Below are 11322 nucleotides of genomic sequence, written 5' to 3'. Positions count from 1 at the left end.
TACTGCTCGAGCTCACGAGATCGTCATTTATAGCGAAACTGTTTGACTGGTGGATCATATGATGATTGTGCTTACTTTACGAACCTAAATTTCGAGATCAAGATTTCCATTCTTGAAATCTGGGTGTAACATATTGCCCCCTCAAAAGTATCAGTTCGAATCCTATGAGAATTAAACTTTTGAACTGCCACTTTCGAAAATTGAGCTACCTACCACACTCGAGTGTGGACACGCGTTAGCCACAGGTTGCTTAATCAGAGTACTTGAGTACTTTTTCAACATACCCACGTCCTTTCACGTTTCAGCTTTTCACCGCCAATGTTACATTTGCACCTGATCGTCTGATCAAATACCAAGTCCAGCCAAAGGCCTAGATTAGCTCGACCCTTGACCTCCTTTTGGGACACACATATATAACTGTATCATCTTCCTCCTCTTTACTTTTACGTTTTTAAGTTTCAGAGAGAAAGAAAAAACCAGAGCCAAAAATTATTTTTCCCTCTTTGCATGTTCTCTAAATTGAGAAGACAAAACAACCTTGGCCTTTTCGATTCCGTGAGATCATTCTTGCAACCACTCCTCCAGTCATCGATTTCATTGTATTCGCAAGCCTCTGTGTGTAAGTCTCTGTTCTTGAACCTTGTACTTTTATTTCTTTATGCATTTTTATGTTTCTTTGCACCGTGAGCATATTTACTAGTTTTATAAGGATATTTGTAGCAATTAGTAGTCTTAGCCACAATGTTTAGCTGATAGTGTATAAAATCTTGACCCAAAATTCTCTGAAATCGTGGGTTTACAACCCAGATTTTAGTGCAAAAAAGCACAAATGTTTGTTTTTTTTTTAATTATTTAGACTATGGATGATATACCGCGTAGACTAAGAAATGGGGTACTGAATTAGGGTTTCAAATTGCACGTTTCCCAACATTATCACCTTTTTGAGTAATTGTCAATTTCCCCCCTGAAAATCCGGGATTCTCAAAATGAATCCACACTTTCCTTCCTTCGCGTCGAATACACGCTCGAAGCTCGAGCTTTTATATAGTTCGAGTTTCTTCCTCGAATTCAACCCATTCTTTCGAGACTTTGGTCTCGATCCAGCTTACTCTGTGATCTTGAGCCTTCGAGCTCAAATCACCTAAATTCTTACTCTTATTCCATGTATGCCTGGCCCTCACCCTTTTCTTTCTTGCTAGATGTTGCGGAATTATGAGAAACGGTGGTGGTCAGTGCTCGCAATGCCTTACTCTCCAACAACTTCAAGTCTAGAATCGCCTTTCACTTGAAACAACGCCTAATTCACGAGCATAAAGTGAGGTTCGAGCAAGAAGATATTCGAGCTCACTTCTGGCGTCAGATCGACGAGGTCGGGGAAAGGAAAATGAGGAAACTTTGGGTCGCAATCTATCCAGACCCAGACCCCGAGCTTAGACCTGTCCCTCTCGACCCCACACTCAGAGTAACCGTCGCTTACAAGCCTGGTGATCTTACTTTCTCATTGATGGAAGATTCATCAAACCGTCCATCCACTTCTCAATCTGCTGCCATTCCTACCTTGAAGAAGTAATTCTTTGAGGCCGAGCAGTAATGGAGCTCGGTAACTTCATTGGGACAAATCTCAGACATCCTTGCTTGCCATGGCTTAGGATTGTTTGGCTCGTTGAGTTGTCAAGCTCCTACTTCAAACGAACGGAGCTCCTATGCCCCGGGTGATGGACGACCCGACAATAAACTTAAGCTCATGGCTTGGAGTCGCGAGCAAATGAAGGCAGGGGCTCTATTGCCCTTGAAATAATTTTTTAAGTATTTTCTGGATTTTGTTGGGCTCGCGCCCTTCCAACTCCAGACCAACTCATAAAGGGTTTTGTCAGCCCTGAGGTCGTTATACCACGAATTAAAGTGGGAAGGACCATCACCAAGGGAGATCCTGTATCTATTTTGCCTGAAAAGCAACCCCTTCCTAGCTCGGGGAGGAGATGGCTTCTACTACCTGTCAAGCTATCCCAAGGAGAAGAAAATCTTTGAAGACATGCCCAACCATCCCCCCAACTTCAAGCTGTCCTTCTTCTGGACAGATGGCCTGGCTCCTTCGAAATTCTATTCGTTCCAATGAATTCGTAAGTACATATCCTCCTTTATTTTCATGCTCGATTAATGTTTAGGCTTGAACTAATCGACATGTATCCCTTTCTCCAGCCAACTATCACCGCCCCACTCCCACGGACTCAATGAGGGATCACAAGGAAGCTCTACTGCAGCTGCCGTACGATAGGCGCTCTCTCTCTTATCTTCTTCATGAAGACAAGCTTCGACCCTGCAGCCTCCTGGAGCAGGATCAGTCGACGGACGACACCGCCTACTGAAAATATACCATGTGGGAGCACGTACCACTCCCTACTGATAAGCTTCCTCCGAAGCAGAGGTCAACAAGATCGAGGCCCACTCCCCAGTCCGTCCCCAAAAGAGTCCGTTCTTGGGAAATGATGCAAACAATGAGGCTTCGAACTCGAGTGACAGAGGTAAAGTCCTCCTTAGCTCGGCCTTGTGGTCTCCTTCCTTACTAAAACATAAACCCGACACCCTGATCCTATTCCCAGATTCCAGGGATAATTTCCGTTTATGGTCTTAGGGAGATGAGAGGGTCCATAGGTTTGATAGTTGGTTAGGGAGATTCCAAACTATGTATAGCTTAAATGAAGTTTGGGATGGGGTAGCCGTCCAATATGGGACAAATGACTATAGAGACCTTTCGAGGCTAACTTCCACATATGGGGAAGGGACTCCCCCAGCCTCCTTTGAAGATAGGGGGATTACTTGGTCGCCAAGCACAAGCTCGGGGGAGAGTTCCAGTTTGGTTTCTTGTCACTTGAATCTTTGTTTCTTTTTAGTATTTTAAGCTCGTTAACTAATGCGTGACTCGTTTATGCAGGCAATATGGACTTTGACCTTGATAACGGGCTCAATCGCCATTCAGGTGCCAAACAAAGCAAACGCCTGAGGGCGTTTCAAAAGGCGGGACGACCCTCTAAGGTCCCAAAATGGACTGAGATGACCCCTCCTCCTTCGGACTCCCAGGGCCCGAGCCAAGCTGCTGCTGCAGACTCCAAGGTTGGGGTACCTGCCAATGTCACTCTGCCTTCTACCACCTAAGTCCCTTAGAAAAACGCACCAGCTTCAAAGAGGCTAGTTCCCACTCGGGAGTGCCTGTTGTCGATTTCGACTCATTCTGATGAGTACGTTATCGACAACACTGCGGGGACCTACAAAGCCACCCTTGGCTCAGATGTTCTGTCATGAATGGGTAAAAGCTTTAGCAATCTCGGTGCTCCTCAGTGGCAGTTCCTAAGCAACTCATGAGACTCCAATGCCCTTTATGACAAGGGTACTGAGCTTGTCTCCTCGGTAATTTTCTCTTACTTTTTTGTTATTTGTTTGAGTTTTACTTGGTATATGTTCTAACCCAATTTGTTTGTGTGTAGGCTCTTGCTGCATTTGCTCAGCTGAACTACCAGCTGATCAACGAAGTTCATTCGAGCATTTCTTATGCTCAGGAGTCCAAGGATCTCCAGCTCAAGCTTGCTGACGAGCTCAAGGCTACCAAGTCAAAGTTGGAGGCTGAGCTTTAGTAGAAGAACTCAAGAATCAAGGAGCTTGAGGAGCTTAACGCCAAGCTCAAGGAGGAGAAAAAGGCCACCTTTGACATAATTGAGGGTGAAAAGGCTCACCTCCTTGAGGAATTCAAGCAAAAGAAGGATCGAGCAGTGGATATGGCCATGTACAAAATCTGGGCCAACAATGCCGACCTTGATACAAGCTTCTTGGATACTCTTGAGGATGAGTTCTTGGCGAGGTGGAAAGCTCAACTTGAAAAGGAGGAAGTTGAGGAGGAGGCTGAAAAGGCTAAGGAAAAACTAGATGTTGTTGGAGGGGAATGCTCCTGCTTCGTAGAAGCGAGGCCATGGGCTGCGTCCCATTAATTATTTTGTAACTTTTTTTTATGCCCCTAGAGAAAAAACAATTTATAGCTCGTATAAGACCTATTTTTTGTTTGTTTAAACTTTCATATTTGATATATTTAATTTTATGTTCGTCTTTTACTTTAATATTTTTGCTTCACATTTCTAGGTCGAAATATTTTGAGCATATTATATTAAATGTTTGCCTTTATGTTTCTTTATTCATACAAACATCTGTTGGATTTAAGCTCGAGTTTCAATTCATTCATGCACAGTTTGCTCGATATATCCATGTTCGATCTCATTATTTGTCAAGGGCGGACCTTACTTTTACCATGCAATTGAAAGTACTTATATGGCATGTAAGATAGGTAGTTTAATTATATCTTTCTTTTGTAGTCACTTTTCCTCTTCCTCGAGTAGCTCCTTAAGGTTGTGAGGTTGAAACTATCTTCTTGCAAAATATTCCAGCCTCAATTTTGACTTAGATCGAAGTAGGTTTATTTATGTTCCAACTTTTGTCGATTAGTTTTAGCTGGTTTGTTCCAAACTTATTTAGGTCGTGTTTGGTTTGTAATCCATACACTTGTAATTTTGATAATCTGGTTATGTCCAGATCATATTAGTTCGTGTGTCTAGTTATATCTAAACACTTTTATTTTTTAACAATCAGGTTACGTCCAGATTGTCTTAGCTCGCGCATCTGGTTTTATCCAGACACTTTTATTTTTTAAGAATCTGGTTACGTCCAAATTGTCTTAGTTCATGCATCTCGTTATATCCAGACACTTATAACTTTGATAATTTGGTTATATCCAGATCATCTTAGCTCGCTCATCTGGTCATATCTAGACTGTCGCGTATACACTTATAACCTTTATGTCGGGTTAATGATCCAGGCATGTTTGCTAGATTTTGTGTATACAACATTTTCATGTCGGGTTAACCATCCAGACATTTTTATTTTATGTTATTTATTTTTTCAAACTTATGGTATTATTGTATACCACTCATGCAACCTTAATATCCTATGAGTGTGACCATAGGTTATTGAATTAAGAAAGTTTGAAAAAAGTACAACATTTAATAAGGAAAATGATTTTTGATCAAAATCGAACATTTTATTAATAACAATTCTGAAAAAATAAACATGCTTGGTTACAATAAAACATCATTCCTACATTATTGATAGTAAGGTCGCAGATGTTCGCCATTCCAAGCATGTGGTACCAATTCTCCATTTAATTTGGCCAATTTATATACTCCAAGTCCAATAATGGACTCAATCTGGTAAGGTCCTAGGTCCTAGTACTCCAACAGACGGGTTCCTTGTAGCTAGGAATACATGTCTTAATACTAAGTCTCCCAGACTGAGCTGTCTATTCTAAACCATTATATTGAAGTATATGGTAGCTCGCTGCTGATATGCTGCATTCTTCAGTTGAGCTTCATCTTGTTTCTCTTCAATAAGGTCCAGACTTTCATCGAGCTGGGATTGGTTCGAGGCTTGGTCGTAAACATGGCTTCGAATTATGGGTATTTCAACCTCAATTGGTAACATGGTCTCACATCCATATGCCAGGGAGAAAGGGGTATGCCCTGTTGAAGTGCGAGCTGTGGTTCGATAAGCCCACAACTTCTGAGGTAACTCTTCGGGCCATTTTTCTTTAGCCTCCTCCAACCTTTTTTTTATGGAGCTCTTAAGGGTTTTATTGATTGCTTCGACCTGACCATTTTCTTGGGGATGGGCAACGGAAGAGAAGCTCTTTATTATCCCATTCTTTTCAAAGAAATGGGTAAATAAATCACTGTCGAACTGGGTACCATTGTCTGACACTATCTTTCTGGGCATCCTGTATCGACAAATAATGTTTTTTTACCACAAAGTCTAAGACTTTTTTCGAGGTAATTGTTGCCAGGGGTTTGACCTCGGTCCATTTTGTAAAATAATCGATTGCGACTACTGCATACTTCACTCCGCCTTTTCCTGTCGGTAAGGAGCCTATAAGGTCGATTCCCCATATCGCGAATGGCCATGGAGAGGTCAGCATAGTAAGCTCAGTAGGTGGAGCTCGCGGAATCGAAGCAAAACACTGTCATTTATCACATTTCTTGACATATTAAAATGCATCAGTTTGACAGTGGGCCAGAAGTATCCCTGTCTTATAACTTTTTTTGGACAAGCTATGCCCCCTAGTGTGATCTCCACAAAATCCTTCATGAATTTCTTCTAGAATTTTATTTGCCTCGGGTGGAGTTACACATCAGAGTAGTGACATAGAATACCCTCTTCGGTATAACCTTTCTTCCATAATAGTGTATCTCGGGATCTGATACATCAATCTCCTAACCTCGTTCCGTTCTGCTGGGAGAATGTCGGTTTTGAGGTAATTGACTATTGGGCTCATCCAGGTCGGTTGGGAGTCAATCATGCACACGTCTTTCTCTTCAGGCTCACTGATACTTGGGGTCAATAGAAATTCTATTGGGACCACGTTCAGTGCATCGACCTCATTGGTTGTGGCGAGCCTGGTCAATGCATCTACATTTGAGTTTTGCTCTCAGGGGACTTGCTTTATAGCATAGAACTCGAATTGTCTGAGTGCGGCCTTGGCTTTATCTAAATACGCAGCCATCTTCATGCCACGAACTTGATATTCCCCTAAAATTTGGTTGACCACTAATTGCGAATCATTGTAGCAGTGTATAGCCTTTTCTTTGAGTTCCTTTGCCACTCGAAGTCCTGCCAATGATGCCTCGTATTAAGCTTTGTTATTGGACGCTTCGAAATTGAACCTCAAGGCAGAATGAAAATGACTTCCTGCAGGAGTGATTAGTATGATTCCTGCCCCGATCCATTTTCATTGGAAGATCCGTCGACAAAGAGTTTCCACAGCTCGCGGATTGGGATTATAAATTTGTCGTCAGACACTCCGGTACATTCTACGATGAAATCTGCTAGGGCTTGTCCCTTTATGGTCGTTCTTGGGTGATAAGAGATCTCGAGCTGTTCGAGTTCGACTGTCCATTTTAACAATCTACCCGAGGCCTCTGGTTTGGACAAAACTTGCTGTAGTGGTTGGTCAGTTAACATATGAATAAGATGTGCTTGGAAATAAGGTTGGAGTTTTCGAGAGGAATGGATCAGGCTGAGAGCCAAATTTTCCATTCAAGGGTATCTTGATTCTGCCCCCAGTAACCTTTTACTGACATAATATACTAGTTTTTGTACCATTTTGTCTTCTTGGACGAACACAACACTGATGGCATGCTTGGTAGTAGCGAGATACAAGTATAACACTTCTCCTGTGACAGGCTTTGACAAGATCAGAGGTTCCGCGAGGTGTTTCTTTAAATCCTGGAATGCGAGCTTGCATTCCCCTGTCCATTCGAACTTTTTTCCCCCTCTCAAAAGGTTGAAGAAAGGGAGACAAAATTTGTAGATTTTGAAACAAACCTACTTAATGCCGCCATCCGTCTAGTTAAACTTTGGACATCTTTATGATTTCGAGGCGAGGGCATATCAATCAATGCCTTGATCTTGTCAGGGTTAACCTCTATCCCTCGAGTGTTCACTATAAAACCTAGAAAATTTCCCGTAGATACTCCGAAAGAGCATTTTTGTGGGTTGAGTTTCATGTTATATTTTTGTAATACTGCGAAGCATTCTTTGAGGTCATCCACATGGTTAATGTTTTGTTTAGACTTTACTAGTATGTCATCAACATAAACCTCAATGTTATTACCTATCTGCTCGGAGAACATTCTGTTCACAAGTCTTTGGTACGTTGCTCCAACATTTTTAAGTCCGAAAGGCATGACATTGTAGCAGTATAGTCCCTTATCGGTTACAAAGCTCGTATGCTCTTGATCAGATGCGTGCATGGCGATCTGGTTATATCCAGAATAGGCGTCCATGAACGACATGAGGCCGTGACCTTATGTTATACGATTATTAATTCAAGATATGAATTAATTAAATGTCAATTTATATATATGATGATAATTTATTATTATAATTATTAGAAAATTAGTCGTGATTAAATATCTTATTTAAATATAAATTAAAATATTTTGAATTTAAAATATAAAAATAAATAAATATAGAATAAAAAATCTTGAAGATAAATGTTATGATTGATTTATTATTATAATTATTATAAAATTAGTTATTAATAAATACATTATTTATAAATAAATAAAGATAATTTAAATTTTGTTTTTGAAATATCAAAACAATTAAAAGATAACAGTGAATATAAAATCATCAATAATTATTAGAAAATTAGTTATTAATAAATATCTTATTTAAATTCAAAACAATATGATCAATAAAAATAGATATTTACTTAGTTATAAAACACAATAAGAAAATATATATTAGAATTAAATAGGTTATAGTTATTAATTTATGAATTAATTAGATGTGAATTTATATAAGATGATTTTTTATTATAATTATTTGAAAATTAGTTATGACTACATATCTTATTTTTTAAATAAAATAAAATATTTTGAATTTGAAATATCAAAATAAATAAATATAGAATGAAAAATATTAAAGATAAATACTATGATTGTCTCAAACGTGTTAGTCATATGCACATAATTCTTCAAACGTGTTAATTAAATTAAATTGTCAAACATGTCTTAATTTATCAAAAGATCCATCCATTTCAAATGCATTTATATCAGCCACAATGATCTTCATATTCTCTAGTTTTGTACGAAAAAAGGTCAGAATGTACAGAATCACTCTCTAAACTCAATCAATGAAAACACAAAACCAATACTTAGAATTATATTATTATCTATCTACAATGCTGGTTAATATGATATTTCTGAGTAAAAGAGGTACAAATCTCAATGACACTACACCAAATACCCATTTCCATAACACATGAATATAATAGTATTGAAAAAGTATTATAATACATCAAATAATAAAATAACATGTGGGAAAAAAAAATTGGCCTTATCAAAATTGGCGGTACCAAAATTTTGGAGCCAAATTATCTTCAACTTTTAACTTTTTTATTTCCCTCTATTTTTTTTTATTTCCAAAGCTCTAAAGACCATCCCTCAAGCGATACCCAGTTAGGGTTTCAGTATCAGCCACCGTCTTCCTCTTCTTCTTCCGCCTGCTTGATTCTAAACCCAGCCGTGACGCCTGTTCCCTCATTTGCAAGTGGTGGCTAGCCCTAGAGCGCTTCAGCCGCACCACGCTCCGAAAACGGGCAGTCTTCAAATTCCAACAACGACCCATCTTTCGTTTGCGAGATATGCGCGGAACCCAAGTTTGGAAGTGAGTCGTTTATCATCAAAGGTTGTAGTCATTCTTACTGTTCTGGGTGCATGGCCAGGTACGTTGCTTCAAATCTTCAAGATAACATTACGAGAATCGATTGCCCTGTTTCTGGTTGTAACGGGTCATTGGAGCCCAAGTACTGTCGTTCGATACTTCCCCCGGAGGTGTTTGACAGGTGGGGCACGATGTTGTGTGAGGCTCTGATTCTTGGGACTGAAAAGTTTTACTGTCCGTACAAGGATTGCTCAGTGATGTTGATCGATGATGGAAAAGAGGTGATAACGAACTCGGAGTGCCCAAGTTGCTATAGAATGTTTTGCGCGCAGTGTAAGGTTCCTTGGCACGAAGGGATTGAGTGTGCAGAGTTTCAGAAGTTGAATAAGGACGAGAGAGAGAAGGAAGATATTATGTTGAAGAACCTTGCTCAGAATAAGTAGTGGAAAAGGTGTCCAACCTGCAAATACTATGTTGAAAGATCATCCGGTTGCTTGTTCATACAATGCAGGTCAGATTTTTCTTTTCCTTTGGAAGTTTCTTTCATGGTTTCTAGTGTCATTAACTATTTTACTTCTACTTATTCACTCCCTTTTTCAAGTACCACTACAAATGATATACATTTAATAGCTTGTTCAGTTATCTGAATAATGGTGTGGACTGGTGAGAGAGCTTTACCTGCTTTTTCTCTTGTAATATTCATTCCTTCATGTTCATGGTTCTTGTCCATATATACTTAGAAAATGACTTGTCTTATTCTTGGATTTTTCTTACAATTGAAACTTCTTACTGCATTAGCTAGCTATTCGAACAAATATGGAAGTAAAAGGTGCTATGTATAAAGAGACCAAAACCCGGTTGTAGGTAGACTATATTGACATAACAGACAAAAGTCTCTAAAGTCGTTTTCCAGTGGCCTCCAAAGTCCAAAAAGATCAATAGCTCTTGGTTGTGGGAATTCATTGAAAGCTCTTGGTATTGCTGCTTGTGCTAAGATAACTGATGTCTCACTGGAAGCAGTGGGCGTACATTGCAAGTCTCTTGAGACCCTTTCTTTAGATTCTGAGTTCATGCACAACAAAGGGGTGCTTGCTGTAGCCCAAGGATGCCTATTTTTGAAAGTATTGAAGCTAAAAATGCATCAATGTTACTGATGTGGCTTTGAAAGCTATAGGCACTTCTTGTGCATCATTGGAGTTATTAGCTCTATATAGTTTTCGAAGATTCACAGATAAGTTAGTGCCGTTTTTTAATCTTTGTCGCCTCAATTTTTACATCTTTATTTGATGTGTTTTTGGTCATTTATTGTTGAGCAATGTGCTATCTGATTACAGGTATGAAGAATCTGTAACCATAGAACTCGTTGGAACAAATTAAATCTTGTGTACTTTTTTTTTTGTCTATTTCATTTGCTCTTAGGTTCATTTTTCAATTTTTCTATTGATTGCCTCTAAATGTTATTGGGTACCTTAGTTTATAAGATAGAAGAGATGTGATAACAGCTTGGCTTTTTTTCATATCTTTATTCTATTTTCTAGTAAGTTTAATACTTATTCTTTCATTTCATCCTGATTTTAAAACTCAGGGGTTTATGTGCCATTGGGAATGGATGTAAGAAGCTAAAAGATCTCACTCTAAGTGACTGCTATTTCCTAAGTGACAAGGGTTTGGAAGCTATTGCCACTGGTTGCAAGTAACTTACTCATCTTACAGTTAATGGATGCCACAATATTGGTACTTTGGGACTGGAATTCATTGGGAAATCTTGCTTGTATGTATCTCTCCCAGCTTGAATTAAAATTGGTATAATAGGAGGTAATACTATGAATGAATAGGATGGATTTTACGTTTAAGTTACACACATTGACTATTCTTGAGTTATGTTTAGTTCCATGATATTACTAGTGTATTAATAATACGACATTTCCTCCTTTCCATGATATGTGAACTATTTGTTTAAACATCTTGATTGGAGAAGTAATTATAATCTTTGCTTTGTGCCAATTAGCTATTCTTATTTATCATTTTATGTAAAAGTAGATTAATTTGTGTTACGATAAG

At 39.0% G+C, this 11322-nt stretch overlaps 1 pseudogene; it reads left to right on the top strand.

The window, feature by feature from the left end:
• The first annotated feature begins 3770 nt into the window (after window positions 1-3770).
• LOC133779885 (E3 ubiquitin-protein ligase RSL1-like) lies at window positions 3771-11024 on the top strand (annotated as a pseudogene).
• Window positions 11025-11322: the final 298 nt, after the last annotated feature.

The sequence above is a fragment of the Humulus lupulus genome, chromosome 5, assembly GCF_963169125.1.
Source record: "Humulus lupulus chromosome 5, drHumLupu1.1, whole genome shotgun sequence".
NCBI lineage: Eukaryota > Viridiplantae > Streptophyta > Magnoliopsida > Rosales > Cannabaceae > Humulus > Humulus lupulus.
This window is presented reverse-complemented; position numbering and strand designations above follow the sequence as displayed.